The 22,687-nt window shown below is 40.9% G+C and overlaps 1 protein-coding gene across 1 annotated transcript in view; it reads left to right on the top strand.

Annotated features, from left to right (window-relative positions):
* Positions 1 to 19,808: 19,808 nt before the first annotated feature.
* chl1b (cell adhesion molecule L1-like b) overlaps positions 19,809 to 22,687 on the top strand; it is an 83,737-nt gene continuing 80,858 nt past the window's right edge. The window contains exon 1 of the mRNA XM_034084162.2: positions 19,809 to 20,212. The gene's annotated coding sequence lies outside the window, so the exon portion shown is untranslated. The remainder of the gene's footprint in view (positions 20,213 to 22,687) is intronic.

Genomic DNA, 22,687 nt, shown 5'->3' with positions numbered 1-22,687 from the left:
ATTATAATGGAAATAAACAAAATGTTTTATTTTATTAATTACATATTTGTACTCTATATGAGGAATATACAACTTTTTTTGGAGTTCAGATTAATTTAAATATATACATTATTACATTTTCCATCTTTTTTTATATTAACATTTTTCCCAATACCTTTGCTTCCTCTCACTTGTACAACAGCGGTGTTATCATCTCCTTTCCCTGACAGCCAATAACATAAAAACAACCATTTCTTATTTGAAATAGTACAAAAGTGCCACAGTTATTCTGAATCAACCAACTAGGTCTTCTTGAAAGTAAATACAGTACACAGTAACACCCTTCCCTTTATGTATCTCAACCGGTCTGCACTCTGTGTCATCAATGGGACGAGTATTCATCAAAATGCTACTTAAGTCAAAGTATGAATATCCAACTGTAAAAAAAGTACAGGTCCTGTATTCAAATCCGCACTCAGGCAAAGTATCATGTCTAGTACAATGTTTCCTATCACGTGTTTTACAATTAAGCATTACTTTGTAGTTTAATATTACTTCAGCTTTTATATGTATGTTGCATTTGGACTCCTTTACATACCGTTTGGTAGTTTAATAGCAAAGCATTATATTCTGTTATATCATTATGTTTGTAGACAGGAAGGATATGACAAATTGTAATCTTAAATGTGACCTGTAACTTAACTGTAAGACAAATATAGTGGAATAAAAAGTAAAACATAGTCCTACAGTATGTGAAGTACGAGTATAAAGTTGCATTAGATTTAAATGTTTAAGTAAAGTACAAGTACCTAGGATGTGTACTTAAGGACATATACTTAGTTACATCCAACCACTTGTAGTTAGCCAACGAGGTAAAAGGGTAAACAAACATCTAATTCGTACTCATTTGACACAAACAGTAGGTTACCGAAACCCATTAGTAAATGAAATAAGATTTGTTTTCTTTGTAATGGAAACGCTTTTATTGGAAAAATACTCCCACAAGTGTCGATAGCAATATTAGCGTTATAACTGCAACGTGTTGTAGGAAATATTCATCATGTGTACTGAAGTGGGAAATAAGGAGACACAAACAGGTTTAGGGTGTGTGGTATCCTTAACAGAGAAGGGGGGGGGGGCTTCATCAGATCTTCAAGTGAACACAAAGAGGCGAGACAGAAACTCAATTACTGGGAGATGGAAGTCGTGTGACAGTATGGGGGGTGGGGGGCGACGATACCATCAAAGTCCTCTTTTATTTTGGAAGAGACGGAGCATCCCCAGTGTTGCCCGGGGGCCGCGCTGATGTCATCTGCCTGTCACACACAATGACAGGAAGATGGTGGTAATGAATGAATGGAGTGGTGGGTTCATCAGGTCCAACAATGAAGCTGGCCAACACGCAGATAGCATTAGCATTTCCCAGCACACTTGTGACCTGATATGATATTTCCTGTTCCCATGATAAGCACTCCGGTGAATCCATATTGCTTTTCATTAGCGCCATTTGGATTTCCCGTTGCAATATCAGAAGCTGCTCTCCGGTGCATCTGGGGGTTGCTCACGCTCCACCCTTGATCCTCGGAGACACAATAGAGCTGCGAGACAGAAAAGCAAGCAACTTCTTCTTCTTCTTCTTCGGGGGTTTGTTGTAGGCTCATGCAAATCGGGGCGGGCTAATCGTGTGTCTTTTGAGGACTTTGTTGCACAGACAGATTTATCAGCGGGGCCCTTTTGTGACCGTCCCCCCCCAAGCCTCCAGCACCTTTAGTCTCCAGCTAAGGGAGTAGAGACAAACATGTGGTCCATCCAGATTATACCTCATTGGAGATCGACAATGGCCACATTAGAGCCTTTAAATGGAGCCCCCGGTCCCAAAGCTGACAGGTCGCAGATGCACAGATTGTTAACTGACCGCTGTGAGTTGAAACACTGGATGAACGAATCCGTAAAAGCTTATAAAAGCAGTTCTGCCCGATCAAAATAATTCCCCAAACTCACCGCTGCCAGACAACATGTAATGAGATGCAGCCAGATTGCTAATTGACTTCCTGAATTCCACGTAGCCTGGATCACCATGGCAACTAAACCAGCCATCTCTTTTCATACTTGTAGGAACAAGGAGAAAAGTTGTCTTTAAAGCCTCCATTCACTCTTTTCTTCTCGGCATTGACGATTACATTTCAACTCGTTCCAAACTATTACCAGCTATTGTTATTACAGGAATAATGCGCTTTGATCAATGCAACACCATGATCGCACTGATTCTATCTGTTCCGGAGAATGAGTATGGATGACTCAGATGTAAGAGGGAGGGCTGTGAAAGGACGAGACTGTGAAGTAAGGCCTTTAAAAGAGAGATTTCAGCGGATGAAGAGGAGGGGGAGGGTGTCTGGATCCCCGCTGACACCAACATGGCCCTCTCTGTTCTCTGTCAAAGTGACATCCACCAGTCCTGAATCACGGCGGCTGGCCTCCCTCTCCGCGCTGACCCCCCCCCCCCCATAGATCAGATCGTGTGTCTACATCAGACATGTAACAAGATCCAGGATGTCTCGTCCTGTCACAGAGAAACAGGAAACAAGCTCCGCAGGAACAAGCTGTAAATTGCACCAGAACAGGCTGCAGCCGTAAGTTCCTCTAAACAAGCTCGTGATTTGTTTTTAGGGTTTGCCACACTTGACTTCTTCTGCTCACGGGAGCGTAAACCGGTATTTAAAAAAAATACATATTGTATTTCATGCTGAGTTTTCAACGCTGGTGTCAGGTGGATCCCATGTAGGGTCAAAAGAAGCAGCTGTGTATATTCATATAGATATATTTATTTTAAGGGGCCCCCATTATGATTTGTGTGGTTTTCCCTTTCCTGTAGTGTGTCATGTAGGTTTGTGTGCATGTCAATGGTCTGCAAAGGCTAAAATCCCTCCCCCCTCCTGCCTGCAACGCATCCATTGAAATCCTTTGTTTACTTCCTTAACATTATGACATCAAAATGTACAGTAACACTCGCATTTTCTATTGCCTAGCGCTCCAACATATTGCTCTTGATACGGGACAACACATCTCAGAGCCAACCAGCTAACCAATCAGAGCAGACTGGGCTCTGGTTTCAGACAGAGGGTGAAAAGAGGTGCTGCAGCACAGGCAGTATGAGAGAAATAAAGAGCTTGTTGAACATTAAAGCATGACAACGTCACAGTAGAGACAAATACAAATATGAACCAAACATTTAGCATAATATGTCCTCTTTCAAAGGCTACTAAGACAACTCAACATTGCACTTATTATGTTTAAATGGCTTTAAGGCTGCCGATTAAAAGAAGAATGATCAGAATTGAAGAAGTTAAGGTAAACCTGTTGTGATATTTAGTTCCTGTTTTGAGTCAAGCTCCAAACATGTTGGTTCCTACATTTCCCATCCGTGCCTTTTAAACCCACGCCTCCAATTTGAAACACTGGCTTTCTGTGTACAACGTCTAAGTCTCAATCCCATTTATAGATAACCCTTTAACATCACAATGACATCATCAGGGTATTTTCCCGACTAGACAAAGCTCCTTCAGAGCCACAGAAGACTCCAGCGTTCCTTTCGTCAATCACACTATCCAAAACATATATGTTTTACATGATGAACAGAGGACTAAACCTTAATAAACTAGAAGTGCTCCGAGTAGATTTCGGCTAATTATGTCTTCACCCCCCCCCCCCCCCCCCCCCCCAACGATTTGATTAAGCTGCGTGACCTGTTGCACTAATTAGCAACATATTGTTTTTTAGTAATGCTATTACGCTAACAGTAATTGTCCCAAAAAGAGAAATAGTAAAAGGACTAAATGTGTTTACTTTCCCTCTGAAACAGAATGAAAATGTCAGGGTAAACAGCTTTGAAAAAAACATACAAATAAAGCTAATGTAAATGTACTAACGCCTATGTATGGATACTGTAAATGCTACTTTTAGCTAACGATAGGAATAAGTGCAATGTAAATTCAGGTTGTAAATCTTCTAAAACTTCTCCTTTAACACTATTTCAGCAACTATTGGTACAGAAAAATCACATGTAAATATACCATTTGTAAATGTGTGACAACCATCCCTGCTTGTGTTTTGGGAATGTTGGTCATAGTCCCAAAGAAACGGTGAAATGCAAAGCCTTCTAATTGGTAATAAAAAATATTTCGCCACTGGCCGTAAATGTCACTTGTCAAATGTAATAATGTCAGACAACACAGGGATTATAATGTCATGTCTTGTGCAATATCTTATGCTAATGTCTTCACATACAATGAAGCTCTTTGAAATTACACTATTTTCATTATTTTAGCAGATAATAACATCGTGTGGATTCTCACTCTGACTAGTGCCGCAGATAATAGAGGGACGTGTGAAGACACTGAAGCAAATCTGATGGGAGATTATATTGATTTCCATTGTTTCTTTTTAATTAGCCCGGGGGTTTAGGTCTTGATTAGATGGAGTTGTGGATCTAAAGTTATTGATTTGTTTGAAGACTCCTCTAAAGCCGCTTTGCCGGTTATTACCAACCCCCCCGCTCCCCTGTGGGCAGCGTTTGCCCCTCTTACAAACATGTTGTCTCCCCCTCAGATGGCCCCCGAAGACATTTAATTGAAACGGACAAAATAACACCCCTGTTATCCCATGGGCCAAATTCTATTACCTTCTTATGCACCTCCCCTGAGAGCGGTGTGCAAACAACCTGATCTCACCAGAATGCGTGACTCCACCACGACTCCTTAACACCACAATGCGTGGTGGAGTCACGAACTTTGTTACATTTGCGTGTCGGCACCACGCAAACAACCCCAATGTAAAGTGAATGAGGCTCCTTTGTCGTGGTGCACACACGCATTTCTACAACGTGCATTGTGTGTAATGCAACTGTTATTTTTATTAAATTAGTTAGTTTTTAAGGAAGGCCAGAGCTTCAGCTGTGTCAAATAGATTGTTCCCTTTAGTTAACGTTATTTAAAAGATAATGATCATGTCTTGTATTACGAGCGTCCATTCCCATTGGATAACGGAGAATTTTACACCCGGAAGTAAGTAGCCTATTCTCCTTACTGTCGATTGATTTTACAGTGATATCTGCACTACTCATCGACTAAAAAACACCAAATTGTCCTTTTTAATTACACAACATTGATTGGTTTGAATTGTGTGCAATGCTTTTGTATTTTCCCCCTTCGATTCGGAGAAACAAATATTTTTTCGGAGTTTTTGGACGGCAGAAGACACTACACTACCCAGAATCCTCAGCTATCGTTTGGGACTACACCATGAACCCCGTGATCAGTCCTCAAGCTCTGTGATTGGTTGACCTCCAACTGCATTCCATATGAAAAAAAACGTTTCGTAAAAGAGAAAATCATACTTTATTCAGCAGTGCTTGCTTTACTCTTTGATAGTCATCACATGAATGCATTGTAATAAATGGTTTGGCTGCATTAAATATTACACATCTGTCTTAGTTCTTTATTTATCTACAGAGATCGGGCATCAGAATACACCGGAAACTATTCTTTTACCGTTCTGTTTTAATTTCACAATAAAGTTAGTAGTAATATTTTGTTTTGATATTATTGTTTTTTATTAACTACTAGACGACTGGGTCATGTTAAGACCATCTTTTTTTGGTTGCTATGGGTTTTTCCCATCGCTTTTGTGTTACAAATATCAAAACAATAACAAAATAATATTCGTCGTAAACTAAACCGGAAACAGCAGTATATTTTATTTTGTTAACACTGTAAACTTGACAGCCTTTTAACCCAAACCACCTACTGGTCAAAGCACGCTATTACACGTTTAGAGTAATTGCAATGCAGGAAGATTGTGTTGCTTTTTAATGACTGTTTAAAATGCCTTTTTCTTAATGTCTTTCATTTTTGTAACGCACTTTTGAATGTATTATATTTTATGAAAACATTCAAATATTAAGAGTACATACAAAATAGTGGGAAAGTAGAAGGTCAATTATATAAATATAGAATAGAAAATATCAAGAAGATACTCAAATGATATCTAGAGTAAAACAGTTTAGTGCCTGATAGGAGGATGTGCTAACTAATAAGGCTTTAATTAAAGAAATGTGCAGAATACGACAGTGTAATGGTGGAAGTATACACACATTGATAGATGTCTTGTAATGCACTGTTGATGAACCTGTGACCCAAGTTGTTCATTCATTGCATAACTACACTGTTGTGTATATGATATGTCAATAAACCTTAGAAAATCTTGAAATCTTGAAAGGGATGTGCAAAATAGCAATTATATACAGTCTTTAATGAACTATTAGAGAATAACGAGTAATGAATATGCTTTAAACGGATCTGCAGATAAATATATAGTCTTCTCAAGCACCAACTATCAAATATCTCGCCTGATTGTTCGCACTTGACAATCACCTTCACTGAATTTCATTCAGGTGTAACTAAAGTCTGATTTAAGGGTTGTTTATATTTCACATCATTAATCCAAATCTGTAAAGTAACTAAAATAAATGTAGTGGATTAAAAATACCAGGTTAACCTTAAAGAAAGCCCTCAGGATTATAAAAGACCACCATCACCCCAGCCACAAACGGTTCTGTCTGCTGCAGTCTGGCAGGCGGTACCACAGCATTCGGACTAAAACCACCAGACACAGAGACAGCTTCATCCCACAGGCCAGAAGACTATTAAACACCTGAACTTAGAAATAACATTCATCTGGCTGCTACTTAGAAATTATTTATCTAATATATCATATTCCAATCACTTGTATATAGACTCTTATTGCACTATTTCACTATTTTTTCTGTGCATCTGTTTTATTGCGTAGCACTGTTGGAGGAGCCTGTGACTTAAGGGGGGGAGGGGGGTAGGACACGTTCGATTCCTGTTTTGAATAGTGTGCCGTCGATGGGTTTCATTCCATTTCAAAGTCCTTTTGGACGCTCTGTGTAAACGTCGCGCATCCAATCACAGAGGTTGAGGACTGATCACGGGGTTTGTCAAGCTAAGCACATGGTGTAAAATATATTTGTTTCTCCGAATCGAAGGGGGGAAATACAAAAGCATTGTACACAATTCAAACCAATCAATGTTGTGTAATTAACAAGGACACTTTGGTGTTTTTTAGTCGATGAGTAGTGCAGATATCACTGTAAAATCAATCGACAGTAAGGAGAATAGGCTACTTACTTCCGGGTGTAAAATTCTCCGTTATCCAATGGGAATGGACGCTCGTAATACAATACAGGGGACATGATCATTATCTTTTAAATAACGTTAACTGAAGGGAACAATCTATTGGACACAGCTGAAACTCTGGCCTTCCTTAAAAACTAACTAATTTAATAAAAATAACAGTTGCATTACACACAATGCACGTTGTAGAAATGCGTGTGTGCACCACGACAAAGGAGCCTCATTCACTTTACATTGGGGTTGTTTGCGTGGTGCCGACACGCAAATGTAACACAGTTCGTGACTCCACCACGCATTGTGGTGTTAAGGAGTCGTGGTGGAGTCACGCATTCTGGTGAGATCAGGTTGTGTGCAAACCAGGGGTAACACAGAGCATCTTCACACCTTCAAAGCCCCGATATCCAGCCCGCAGGAGGCATGTTTTCCTATTGTCGTTAAACTGCTGTACGACACCTTCCTTATCAGAAACCTGACGATGTTGTTTACCCTGGGCAATAATGAATGAATGTACAAACATCGCTGTGTGTAAATCCCCCCTCCCGCTTGTGTTCCCAGAGATCTGATATGACCATCGCCCGTCGACCTATCTGCCCGAGCAGAAGCGGAAAGGCAATTATTTGCATGATCACACAGTCATTGTGTTGCATCCAACCACAGAGGAATTCAATTATCTAATGGTAAATTCTTCACAAAACTCTGGCCCTATTCTGTTTGTCGTATAGTGCTGATTTTTTATCATCACACAACATGGTCAGTTGCGTTTTTAAGTCTTGTGTATAAAGATAAGAGGCTCCTCATGTTAAACACTGAGGCAGGACACTCAGATCGGAGCTTGGTGACAGAAGTTATGGCTCAGATGTTTTAACATTGGGATGAGCAATTCATTCACATCCATTGTTTTGACTACAGGAGAAGATGTTCATTACCTCCATAGAGGTGGAAAGGATTACCACGTGGGATCCAGGCAGCAGCAAACCATATTTAAAATATGTTAATGCATAATCAATGGATTATCCCACTGGATGTTCACTAGTCGAAGGGACAGTGGTTCAATCCGTGGTTAAAGTCTCTTTGGCAGGATATGAACACCAAATTCAATAACGATGACATGTTCAATAGAGTGGTGACGTGATACTCTAAAAGTACAATGGGAGCCAGAGCCTTTTCTTATCAAGCTCCACATTTGTGGAATCAGCTTCCAGTTTGTGTTCGGGCGGCAGACACCCTATCCGTTTTTAAGAGTGCGCTTAAGACCTTCCTTTTTGATAAAGCTTATAGTTAGGGCTGATTAGATTCAGCCCCTAGTTTTGCTGATATAGGCTTAGTTTGTCGGGGGACATCTTACTTCTTCCTTCTCTCTGTCTATACCTGTGTACTCTCATGTTCCGATTAACCCAGCTTCCCCACATGTCTTTCTTTTTGGTGTCTATATACGCCGGGATCCGGAGTCATGGATGACCCTGCGGTCCTGTGTCCTGGATCGCGAGCCCTGGATCGCGAGTCGTGGCTGTGGTCCTGGATCATCGGTCCTGGATGGATATCCTCGTGGATTCATCTTCCTATTATACACACATGCATTTTCAAACATTTGGACTACCTGTCCGTCCTGGGAGAGGGATCCCTCCTCTGTTGCTCTCCCTGAGGTTTCTCCCATGTTCCCTTTAAACTGGGTTTTCTTCGGAAGTTTTTCCTTGTACGATGTGAGGGTCTAAGGACAGAGGGTCTAAGGACAGAGGGTGTCGTATTGTCATACTGATATTCTGTACACACTGTGAAGACCACTGAGAAAAATGTAACATTTATGATATTGGGCTATATAAATAAACATTGATTGATTGATTGATTGATTGATTGATTGATTGATTGATTGATTGATTGATTGATTGATTGATGACGTACTTTTGCAGGCTGGCTGGAAGTAGGCGTCCCAAGAGCTCAAATAACTCAACGCAAGTGGGCTTTTCCACTGGATTTTGAAACATTGCAGAAAATAACATCTGTGGGAAACACACGTTTATAGTAATTATCATTATATATATATATATATAACCCCCCCATTTAATACATTTTGAAGTGTACTGTAAATGCATTTGCCAGAAATAAACAGCTAACTTTAGGCTATACATGTAGGCTGCACATCACCGCTAAGCTAAAGGCGGCTAATGTTTGGCGTGATAATGTTTAATAGTTTCATTTAGCTGCTTGTTTTCTACCAATGTTTGTATGACACTCAGAAGTGTTGGACATTCATGAGTGGAGTATTTACTGACATATTTTATGTCATAGGAAAAAACACGAAAATCGTCCAAAGCCTGTATTAACCACTGATCTAATATTCGGTATCTAAACAAAAATACGTGAGACGAGGGAACTGCAGGTGCTAAAATGTTAACTAGTTTCCGGGATATAGCAGTTAGTCTTGCATTACTCAATGGACTGTATATCACTCTTGATGAGCAGCTTAGCAGCCCCTGCCTCTGTATGACTGTGTGTGAATGGGTGAATGCTGACACTTTGAGCGGTTACAAATGACTAGAAAGCGCTATAAAAACAGTCCATTTACCATTAAAGGTAAAACAATCCACTTAAATTGATATAGATTTTCAGGTGGCTATATATATATATATATATTATTATTTTTGCTGACATTACCATTCACAGCAATATAATGCCCAGTTTTCATCCTGTAGCTCACAGAAATCCAACTACAGTAGAAAATACATTGATTATGATTAAGTACCACATAAAACCCCACTTCAAATGATCCGAACCGTCCCTTGAAAGGTACGCATGGCGGTGTGTGCACAGCTTCACCTGGTGTGATTAGCCTTTGATTTCCAACATTAAAGGATAATACAAATTAAAATTAGATTTGGAGTATGCACCATGCCCTACAGTCCAATACATTCTCTCACCTTAGTGGTCACAAGCTGTAACAAACAACCAAGCTAATGCACGCTGTTAAAAACCACACATGTAATGATAATATCCATCTTTATCAAGAGGCCCGGCAGTTATATTGCAGTCGGAAGAGAGGGAAAACGTATTCCCCATTTCCTCCTTTATTAAATGATTGACGGCAGTTTGGCACCTGTCTCCCATCTCAGATCAAATTTCATAGCTGCAATATTTGGATTGCTATGGAAACAGCTTTCATACTGTGAGCCCCCCCCCCCCCCTCTCCTCCTGCCTTCATCCAGACACCACGGTATCTCCCAGCCTTTATTGGGAGAGAGGATGCTCCTTGACGCTCTCATAAAGAGCAAATGATCCCACCAAGGCATATGATGAAGCTCTCTGAGCAGTGGTCTCTGGGGAGAGCGCCTACACAGCGAGCAATCTGCCACAGGAAAACTCCCAACCTGCTGCTGCTGATATTAATTACGAATCGAAAAAGCTACGGCAGTGCCTCGGGCGCTTCCTGTGTGATTCTGGAAGGGGCTCGAGCCACGGGAATCTGCAGATGTTGCTCGCGCATTCTTGTAGTAGGAAATACGGAAAAGGCTTGGGCTTTATTCTGATCTCTTTGCTGCATGTGGATTGGTACGAGGCGAGCCAATGGAAGTCTGAACAGAAAGCAATAAATCACAGCTGCCCTCCATCCTCGTACAACATGTGCTCAGCCAAAGATTATTCTGTGTCGACTCGCGTGATGTATTCCTGCAACACAGCCCTCAGCTTACTGGGAACACCGGAATGTGCTCAGAACCTTCACAGGTTGTTCCTGTTGGAGGATATTTATGTGTACGATAGCATAATTTCATTCATGGGTTTAATGTCTACAAGGTTGAACATTATACATTAATAAATTATAATAAATAAATATTTGCACCAGTGTGTACCAAACAAATGCAATCTGAAGACATCTGTTGTGTGGTATTATTGTATTCAAGGTATTCAAGGGTTCGGTTCCTCCTAATCACTAATGTTTTGGACAGCAAAACACACAATTTGAATAGTCCAACATTTTGGGATATACACTTGAATGTCTTCCTGAGACTGAGATGAGACAGCTCTATGGGAAGTTATCATCCAATGAAATGGCCATTATCAATTATCACTACCATTATAATGCTTGATCAAACAGAACCGTCACGCATGTTGTGAAACAGTGCAAGTTTAAAACATGTGGTTAACTTTGTGTATTGAAAAATAAATGTACTTAAGTCTAGTACGTAAGTAATGTCACTTAAGTATGTTAAAACATTCAAACAAAAACGACAGTTAATTGTAACTGCTCTCTGCTTAAAAGTAGTTCCTGATTTCTTATATTTCAGGAAACAAAACCAGCCCATTTCAAATATGAATTTGTATTTGAAGATATTATTTTGCATTCAAATTAGGACAAATGCAGTCCAAAAAAAACATCAACCAGCAACGCTTAAAAACTATCCTTTGGCCTGTATAATACCTGTAGGGCACGAGATAAGTTTGTGCCCCGATGGAAGGCTGACAGGCAGGTAGGCCGTAATACTGTAAAGTACAACCAATCCGTTTAGCCGGGCCGGCTAAACGGATTGGTTGTACTTTACAGTATTACGGCTTCTACAGATGACGTTTTTGTATGGATTTGTTGTCAAAGCACTTCAGATATTCATTGCTATCGGGATGTTAAGAGCATTCCATGGAATATAACAAAAAGTGTATCTCGAGCCGGTTTCTGAAACTTACCTACCCCACCTTTAAGGCTTGAAGAAGCTTCACCGCGGTGACTTGGCTTGTACTGAGTTGCTTCAACTGAACCTCTGTCAGTAAATGTGTGGGCAACAGAACTGCATTATGTGTTGTTATACTGAAGGAAAAAGAAGGGAGAAAGAGATATGTAAATGTGAAAGTCACACACCAGTTCTTATTGGAAGATATGCTCTAATTGATGACTTTAAAAGGTGCCTGTGTGGCCCGTATCACACACACAAATAATGAAGCCACCATACGCTGCAAGAAGTGGGGGAGGAGCAGCTGAAGCAGGAGAGCCCCACAGCTACACAAGGTGCTATACCATGCCCTCGGTTGTGACACAAAACATATGTGAACTGTGTGTTTGTCAAAGTGTGAAATGACACCACAAGTTAACTTATTGGATCATCAGCAGCTTCAAACAAATAAGATACAAGTATATAAACACAATTTTCCAAATGGGAATAAATGTACATGTTGAATCCTTTAAAATGCACGTTTTAAATAAGTAAAACACTGCAGCATTGTTTTTCTTTTTGGCAACACGATCCATCTTAATTTTTGGTGAAAGCCTGGCTGACTGGTATAGAGCGGTGAATAGCACACAGCCTGCATATTTACTTCCAGCTCATTTATTCTCATTATGCAGCCCTGCAGACGTCAAAGAGGGGATTTCTGCCCCACAGTGATACTCCTCGACACAGAGGGAGAGAGATGGGGGAACACATCAGGAAAAACAAGGCGGAAGCAGAGATGGGGGGTGCTTTCATTCATGCTCCACCCGTGAACTCTGACACCTTTGACAACGTAGGGACTGTTTTCAGACCGACGTTGACGGCAGCAGCTCATTCTTTTCCCCTCTCTCTCAGTCTCCGTTGGAAATCTCACATCCGCCGTCACGTAATGAGGCCCTGCCCTGTCTAGCTGGGGAGCTGCTAGGATTTCACGTCTTGGGTTTGCTTCCCTCCAGTCATTAGGGTTTGTATGCTCAGCAACGTGCCACCTGAGAAATAATGAAGTCTGTATACATGTTTTATGTCTAAAGGTAATGCAACCTTAATGCATTGGTAAACAATATGTAAGAATAATAACCTTTCTATCCTTTTTGTATGAGTGTTGCTTGCTGAAAAATCAGCAGGATAAGGAGTAAAAAAGGGAAAATATGTAGCTTTTGTTTAGGACACTAGCAACAACACGTTGTTGTTTTCAAATCATTAACATATATGTTCTTACTGTTGTAATCCTTACAAGTCCAGTCGTGTGGGATTTAAAGAAACCTGTGATTAGAAAAAGCATAATTTAAAACATACTTTTGCAGCTTTTCTTAAAGGTGGGGTAGGTAAGTTTGAGAAACCAGCTCGAGATCGCTAGAATTGAAAATACACAACCGGAGAAAATCTGCCACTTCCTCACAGAGCCCCTCCTCCAACACACACGAACGCTCACATGACCAATGAGGGCACGAGATAAGTTTGTGCCCCGATTGAAGGCTGACAGGCAGGTAGGCCATCCAATCCTTGGTTGTACTTTTTACAGTATTACGGCTTCTACAGATGAACATTTTTTTATGGATTTTTTGTCAAAGCACTTCAGATATTCATTGCTATCGGATGTTAAGAGCATTCCATGGAATATAACAAAAAGTGTATCTCGAGCCGGTTTCTGAAACGTACCTACCCCACCTTTAAGCTCCGTCTAGTGTACGAAGGAGGTCCAGTCTTATTATTTTGTAATTGACATATTAGTTATTTTTATACCAAATGGATTGGGGAACTTACATACAAACATTATATTTAATGTTTGTTTTTCATTGACCAGTTATATTTGTATATCACAACACGTGTCTTACCAGTTACCACTGCTGGCTAGCTAATGTACAACCAATCGCCGCTGAATGTTATGATAAACCTTGGTCAACTGAAAACGATATGAAGGTTAAAGCCAACATCTGAACTGAAACCGGTAGCTGCTTGTCAGTTACATGGTATTCACGCTCTACAGCTAACACAACATACCCTATGACAATTGGTAGGATCTTTCTCTGAATGATTTCTGAAAGATAAAATCCGACTTCTTCTTGCAAGCCTTGGAATCCCAGCTGGAGTACCTTTTAACAGCAGGACACCGTGAAGATAGTTCCCTTTCTGAGCAGATGAAGGAGTGCAGTCTGTCACTCTTCATCTTCAATCTCGTTGAAGTTGCTACCGACTCTTCCATTCATCATCGTCAAAAAGATCTGCTGACTTAAATGGCCACTCTTTCTTTTTCTTTTGTAGAATCATTTCTGATATATGTCTGCTATTAGCGTTAACCTCTGCAACAGAAGCTGACCATGATACCATGACGCTGCATGTAATCTGAATCCCTCCAATTTGAGGGAAATATGAATCCAGCGCAGAAATGGCTACGCTAACGATACGAAAATTATGTAGACAAAATGTATATATTATATTTATTCAATATATGAAATTGCTTTTGCTGAATTAGACCATTAATAATGTTTTTGTTATTAATATTTCATTAATTATAGCTTTAACTTTTAAAATCAATCAATCAATCAATCAATCAATCAATCAATGTTTATTTATATAGCCCAATATCACAAATATTACATTTGTCTCAGTGGTCTTCACAGTGTGTACAGAATATCAGTATGACAATACGACACCCTCTGTCCTTAGACCCTCTGTCCTTAGACCCTCTGTCCTTAGACCCTCTGTCCTTAGAACCTCTGTCCTCAGACCCTCTGTCCTTAGACCCTCTGTCCTTAGACCCTCTGTCCTTAGACCCTCACATCGTACAAGGAAAAACTTCCGGAGAAAACCCACAGTTTAAAGGGAACATGGGAGAAACCTCAGGGAGAGCAACAGAGGAGGGATCCCTCTCCCAGGACGGACAGACGTGCAATAGATGCCGTGTGTAAATTGAAAAGATAATACATTTGCAACATAGGTAGTCCAAATGTTTGGAAATGCATGTGTGTATAATAGGAAGATGAATCCACGAGGACATCCATCCAGGACCGATGATCCAGGACCACAGCCACAGGATCAGCCATGACTCAGGATCCCGGCGTAGATAGACACCAAAAAGAAATGTGGGGAAGCTGGGTTATTCGGAACATGAGAGTACACAGGAACACACAGAGAGAAGGAAGAAGTAAGGTGTCCCCCGATAGACTAAGCCAATAGCAGCAACAACAACAAAAAGAAGAAAACAGTGTGATTTGATTGACAGGGGCGAGGCCACAAACAAACTCGAAATGACTGAATATGTGCAAGAGGTTCATGACATCATCTTTCCAACAAGCCCCGCCCACTTCAGACGTGTAGGCACAGACAGAGATAAAAGACAGAAAACATAGAAAGCTCCCATGTGATGTGAAATACCAACAATAACTATATCGGGTGTTTTTCAGAGAATCCTCCTGAATGGCAGCATCTGCAAAATAGCAACATCAACTTATAATTCCATCTTTGAACCTGGCCTCTGCAGGGTCAGAGAACTGAGCCTGAAGTTCCTCACATTTACCCCTTCTATGTAGATGAGGCCGTTGCTGGTGAAAAAGAGGAAGCAGATGTTCCCCCAAATCTAATTTGCTTTGATAAGAGCACTCACCGTAACAAGGAGCACCTCACAAAGATATCTTGTTGCATTTATTGCTCAGTCAAGCCATTGTGTAATCCATTCAGTGCGATTATGATACCCTAAATCGGGTTATTTGGACGCAAGTCAATCTGTTCATTTCCATTCTCTGTGTAACAGAGAGGTCTGAGTCTTTCCTCCGTGGTGCCAGTTGGATGGAGATGAATCCGCTGAGGACCAAACAGGAAGAAGACTTGGCTCAGAACTCTGTCTTCTCTGTCTTGGTTACCTTTTCACCCGTTTTGACCCCCCTAGTTCAGGGGTCTTGTTAACCAGTTAGCCATGGGAGAATCTCTGTTGCTCTTGTTTTGGCTGAGCAAGGTGTACCTCATCTCTAAATCCAAATTGTATAGAATAAAACAATGTTGATGCGTGGATTAATGCTAAGCTATAACTTAAGACACCGAGGTCATAGTTTGAAACAGCATGTATATTTGAATGCCAACACGTCCTTTGTCACTGTCAAAATATGTGAATCCATTTTGTGTAATAATACATTTTATTTTGTCATTTTATTTCCCATGGAATACAGAATACATAAATCGCTTGTTCACCTATTAACGATGAATTGTTAGTTAATTGTTACAGTTACACCTAATGCCTGTCATTGTTGTGTATGTGAGATAAAGGTCATTGCTAAATTGAAATGAAACGTTCATTTTGGTGACAGCGGGAGGCAGGACATTCAGAGGGATTCTTTAATTACATTTTGGCTCCAGATCTGCATGGATTATACCAAGATATATAACTATAAAAGGTTAGATCAATCGAGACTTAAAGAGGCCCCATTTGCTTTCTGGGGGTTGCCCAGACCGGAAAAGACTGGGCTCTGGTTTCATACAGAGGCTACAAAGAGGTGTACACATGTCACAGTAGAGGCACAACATACAAATATCAACCTGAACATTTGCATAATATGGCCCCTAATCAAGTATTACGAAAAAATGAAATGCAATATATTGAGATATGTAAAATAGTCTTTAGCAATTAAGACCCCATCGTGATATCATACATTTGAAGTAGCAGTGAAGCCTTAAGGAGAATATACATCCTCCCCATGGGGTGATAGTGGCGATGAGGAGACTCTCCTGAAGATCTGGATTTGAAGACTTCTGATGAGCTCAACCTCATGCTTATGATGACTGGGAGTGAGTGTGGTGGAGGAGGGTTGCAGCAGTAAAGCCTAACATGACAGCAGACCGCAGAAGAGAGGAGAAAGGATTTAAAGTTTGACAGCATCATGATGGCAGTTGGAGATTGTTGCAAAGTCAATTTGGTTGACGCCCTTAGTCGGATTAATAGAAGCAGCTGGGGGGTGTGAGAGAATGTTAAATACAAAAAGGTACATTTGATAAACATTTTAGAGATGAACCCTTGTGTACAGCACATTTTAAATATCTAATTAAATACAAAATTGTTCAATTTCAAGTCTCTGGGTTAACGTAGACAACAAAGCGTTATAGATTAAAAATGAGCCTCTGAGTCAGTATTGTCAGCCTCTGAGCGTGACTGGCAGAAGCCCCTCCCTCCTCTTCATGTCCAGGTTGGAAATCCCCTCCATGTCTGTCTGCGGGTCTGAGGTTATTTGGTCAATTGATTTCAAGCTGACCTTTCCTGGCCGCTCCTCTGATGCAAAGAGTTCTTAATGATGTGGTGCTGTCAGAGGTGCTGAAATCACACATCCCTACAGAGACCATTAGTCCACAATACACAGGCTGGCATCGTGATGAGAGGTGTGAGCAGTGCTGATGTACAACACACAACAACGTGAACACCTGTTAATGCAATGCAATCCGATACAACATCCGTGCATAACCTTTGTCAAGATGGACATTTTCAGTTTACTGACACTTAGAGTGATGTTGATTTGGGCCCCATTTACACGGGAACGCAAACGAACCAAATTCGATGTCAAAAAGTATTCCGTTCACATGGACACGGCTCAATGAACGTGTCCATTCCTATGGTCCATTCACATGAGACCGCTCGACCCGCTGGAGACGATGTAGTACATATGCCGGGCCTGTAAGTGGCGCTGTACTTCCGCCACAAAATACACCAAAAGCAGCGAAGAAGACCCCCGAGCATGGTTGCCATGGTTGCCCTTCTGGTTATTCTCCGCGGTGGATTTAGCAACATGTAGTTCATGTAGTTCTCCATGTCCACTTGTTGCTGATGGTTGTGGTAGAGGAGCTGTAGATGTTGCACTAACATCTGTAGCATGCTCAGTAGCTACTGACAGTAGCTAGTGACCGTGCTACAGCCGTGAGCAGCAGAGGTGTGGAGAGGCGGGGCTATGGCTTCATTGTTCAGGAAATGGCCGTATAGGACGTACACACGGAGCCGTTTGGCCCCCGAGAGCGTTCCATCCACACATCAATCCACCTTGGGACCCGTTATCGTTTTAAGGGTCCGTTTCCGCGGTTCCGTTACGGCCTCGTGTGACCGAACGGGCTATACGCGAGAGAAAAGTAGTGGATACAACCCGTTTCGTTCCCGTGTAAACAGTACCTTAGCCTCTTGGCTAACTCTGATTATGTTTGCATAATGAGATCTAGAGCAACAAAACCATAACCTTTTGCTTAAAAATGTAGTTAAGCTAATATTATTGGCTAATTGACCTCCAAACAGATATACTGCTGTACGTAAAATATGTTAATGTAAAAAGCTTCTCTTCATTTGATTTTGAATAAGGTTTATAGGCTGAATTTCTGCAAATCCTAGTAATCTTTTCCTCATTTGACTGTTTTCTCTGTTTTCGCCAAGTATATTTTCATCTGTACTAAACATTGAAGGACACACATTACTCCCTCATTGAGGATAAATGAACATGCAAATATTCTTATTTTCTAAAGTGTTACTTCTGGTCACAATATGAGTCCTACTTCACAGAAAAGTCCTTTCTCAATGCTGTGGGTTTGTGGATTCAAATCTTTACACAACAATTATTTTTCAAAAAATGCTCAAGTGTTGTTAATCGAGTAAACAAAGCCATTGTTAGTGTTATTAGGAACAGCTGTGTGACTGTTAGTTCTGTGAAAACACGTTGTGATGTCACAAAATCACTCAACCAGCGAGGGTAGCAGAAAGCAAGGCATATCTTTGAGGCATAATAATACATTTGGTGGCCATTGAGTTTCCACAGAGGGTCCGGACTTGATTGATGATCTCCAACCATACACTATTATCTCCTAAAGTGTGTGTGCTTTGTGCTTAGCACTTTATGGGTCATACTTCTGGCAGTTACGTATGTGCAATATTTGACCATACCCTTCTCATTATAAGGCTGCTCGATCAAACAGTTATTATTCACAATAATCACTTCTAGATAAGCAGTTCACACAATATTTAAAACATGTTTTCTTTAGAAAAATTGAGGGGTAGAGGTGGTGGTAGGCCGGAGGCAGAGTTTATGTTGCATGCAGCTACACTTGGTCATCGGTAAAATGAAAACATTTTAGTAAAATAAAAAATAATTATTTATAGAGATTGAAAACTTAAACTAATAGGCCAAATAATATACTTCAATGCTACACTTAAAATATGATTTATGATTGAAAATAGTTAAAAAATAAAAAATAATTTAAAATAGCACCACCATAACCAGCTGTGATGGCAATTCAGCGATTATATCATTCTGAAACATATCGAGTAGCCTACTGTCACGTTCACAGGAAAGGTTCGGTGTATTCAGGTCAGGGACAGCCAGGCAGGGTCAACACCAGGAAATCCAGCAGTCACGCAAACAAATCCAATAAAGGGGCAGGCAGGAAACTCAAGGTCCAAAATCAGACTGGCAGGGTCAAAACCAGTCAGAACAGAACTAGGCCAACATGACGGTAACCTCTGGAGCGCTTGGTAAAACACACAATACAATCTGACAGAGGACAAGTGAGAGTGTGGTATTTATACCGTGGAGCTAATGAGGGAATGAGTAGCAGGTGAGGGGAATCAGCTGATTGCCTGGAGGAAGGCGGGATCTGAAATGACATGAAAGGAGTGTGTCGAACTTGTGACACTACTTTTTTTTACTTTGGGTACTGTAAGTAGGCTTTATTTTGATGCTAATACTTTTTGACTTTCACGTAAGAAAGATTTTCAATGCAGGACTTTTATTTTTTTATATTTACAATTTGCCACTTGTACTTAAGTGATAACTAAGTAACTGCTTCCCCCACTGGGTTAAATACGTGTCTTTGAAGTCAATAATGTACTGGACCTACACTGAATTTAAGTGTTATTTCCTCATCCATATTTGAGTAGTTTAGCGGTACCCTCTTCTCCGCCTCCCCCCATTAAACCTGCTCATTCCGGGGCTTGGGAATAATGTCGCTGTCACTGTTTGGGGGGCTGGGTGGGGAGGCTTTAACCCGGTCACAACGCGGGGAAGTTGCTCGCGGTTTTTCTGCGTTGCCATGGGGTTTTGTAAAACCTATTGACTGCGATAGGGTCCCTTCTATTCTTTGAGTCCGTCTTTGTGGAGAAGGAGGAGAAGGAGGAGGAGGAGGAAGAAGAAACTGCTATTACTTTTTCCTGACAGAGGCGGGGGGTGAGCGGTAGTAGCATCCACGGGAGGAGGGAGGGTCTCGAGGCGAAGTACCGTTACGTGCACGAGCGAACCTCCCTCCGCACTCTTCCATCCAGCGGTGGAGAAAATACAACTTTCTGAACGGCTGCCACGACATTAGTTGCACCTGAAGGTAAGTTATTTACAATTGCTGTGTTTTTATAATGATACAATTGCATATTCTCACATGTTTTTTGCCCATATGAGTGTTTTTGAGTTGAGGCACTTGTTACAAATGTAAGCTCGCTTTGAACACGGAGCTCTCAATTGGTATTAGGATTTGAGCACGCACCTGTACGGACTGACTCTTCACGGCAGGTGGTTGTTGAATACAATGAAAAAAAGAGGATGAAAAGAGGTGAAATAGTTAAAGGGAAGAGTAGTCACGACTGCTTTTATATTTTCATCAGTTTTTCACGAGTGGAATAACAACTAGACTTACAGTTTCATCATGAACAGTGATCTGGGAGATGAACCATTGCTAGCTTAAAACACGTGTACAGCAAAAGCTAAATGATTCCACTTTTTAACACAAATTAACAGCATTAAGCTCTCAGACCGTTTTCAATTTAAATGAAAGTACTTGAAGCAAGGGCACTAGAGTTAATGTGTGGATAATGTCATTCTGAGTATCACGTATTCATATTTTGCCTGTGGTGCTTGAAAATAATCAGTGCCTGCAGATCAGCATGTGCCATCCTTCTTATTTAACAGCACTCTGGCCATTACATTACACAGTAATGATCTAAGCCTGTTTATCACTGGCTCTCATGCTGAACACTGAACCGCAGGACTGAATCATACCCAGTCATCCAATGTGGTGAATGCATTCTCTTTTGGAAATAAATGCATAATTTCCATCCGAATGTGACAGGAACAGGGGATAATAGTGTTAAGTAGGAAAATGCATGAACAGACATCTTTGTAAAAGCCCTGCTGACGTTTCATAATTTCCATACAATATCAGCAGATGTATTCTTGTAGTAGAAAGTGGTGTTATCGCGTGGCTCTAGAAAGCGCTAAAAGTCCGTATTTCTGGATCATTTCTGTTGCTGTTTTTCCATCTCAGCTGACACCTCTGACAAAGAGCACGAACATATTCATTTGAGAGAAAATACACATCCTATTTCTTTAATCCTTTTCCACAATTGAGGAAATTGCTCTTCATCACATGCATTTCTGTTGAAGTGCAGAGCATGCGTGACACAAGATTAGAATGAGTGATGAGGCTTCAATGAGTGCGATTAAAATCCCATTACAGGGACATTTCAATCAGAAGAGTTGTGGTGGTTACCGCGAGCTTTGGTAATTTATGGGCATTGTGCATCAGGCTTGTGTTCTTGACGTGTTGCATTCAAGGACCAGATATATCTCACGTGGCTTCGCAGTGATTCCCTCAGTATGAATATTTACAAGCTATGCTAATTTGTTCACACTCTTTGGTGGAAGTGCTGTAAATTGAAATACTCAAGTGTTGTTGTGTGTCTCATTATAGATCATGCCTTTGAGGGACTCCCAGGAAACACGGAAATGTTTCATAGTTTTCCCATAATTTAATATTTCTATTCCTTTTGATGCTTCTCTTTATTGCTCACAACAGCGTGGCCTATATTGTGTACAGCACAGATTGTGGTACACTTTCCCAATAACACTTCTAATGTATCAAGTGGTGTTGCTACTCCTCATCATGATCCTGCTGCTTAATTTGAAACACAAAGACCTTCTGAAGGTCAGACTGCCATTTGTGATTGGAGTCATCTCAAGCCGCTCGTCGAGAGGGGGCGGTCCTATGTGTGTGGTGCCATCAGTCCCACCCGTTTACGTTCAGGTAAGTTGGCTGCATGTCAATTCCCGTCCAAAGACAAGAGCCCCTAATGGCACTTGTCATCACACGTGGTCCCCAGCCTCTCAGCATTCAGGGCAGTGGTGCTTTGTGTCCAGAAGTAGGTCGAATGCTTCTCACCAAACAATTTGAGCGAGCGCCAGTAATTGGACAAGCAAAGTGTCGAGCATCTCCCGGGCCGGTCCATGTCAGCCACCACTTAATATGCAGCTCCGACCTGACGCATTTCATGGACCTTTTTCATCCCTTTAATCATTCCGATTACAAAATGCAGGAAACAGAACATCCTTTGTAGCCGTCTCATTCTTCGTATATTAGGGCAGCTACTAGCAAATGTCAGCGCATGTGACGAGAAACAGCCCGTTACAGAAGCTGTAAATATGTTTAGGGGTGTTCATTCCATTTATATAACCTCAAGGGGCTTCACAATCTGAACAGCATATGACATATTCAGACTCAATACCAATAGGAGAAAACTCAACCAAACTTTAATAAAGCAATATTGCACTTATTGTAAGTCACTTTGGATAAAACCGCTAAATGAAATGTAATGAAAGATACATCTAAAGAAATAAACAATTCAAACCTCAGAAAGAGCAGCCAAGGAGGGATTCCTCTTACAGAGCAGATGCAAGAGATGTTGTGCACAAAGATTAGAAAACGATAAATAGATTGTGAACGTGAGGAGAAAATGGATCAATGAGGACGTCAAGCAAAAGCATGAAATATAAGTCTCCGAGTGCTTGGACATGCTCATTAATCATT

Source organism: Pseudochaenichthys georgianus, chromosome 5, assembly GCF_902827115.2.
Source record: "Pseudochaenichthys georgianus chromosome 5, fPseGeo1.2, whole genome shotgun sequence".
Classification (NCBI taxonomy): Eukaryota; Metazoa; Chordata; class Actinopteri; order Perciformes; family Channichthyidae; genus Pseudochaenichthys; species Pseudochaenichthys georgianus.
The sequence above is the reverse complement of the archived record's forward strand: the minus strand, read 5'-3'. Positions and strand labels throughout refer to the sequence as shown.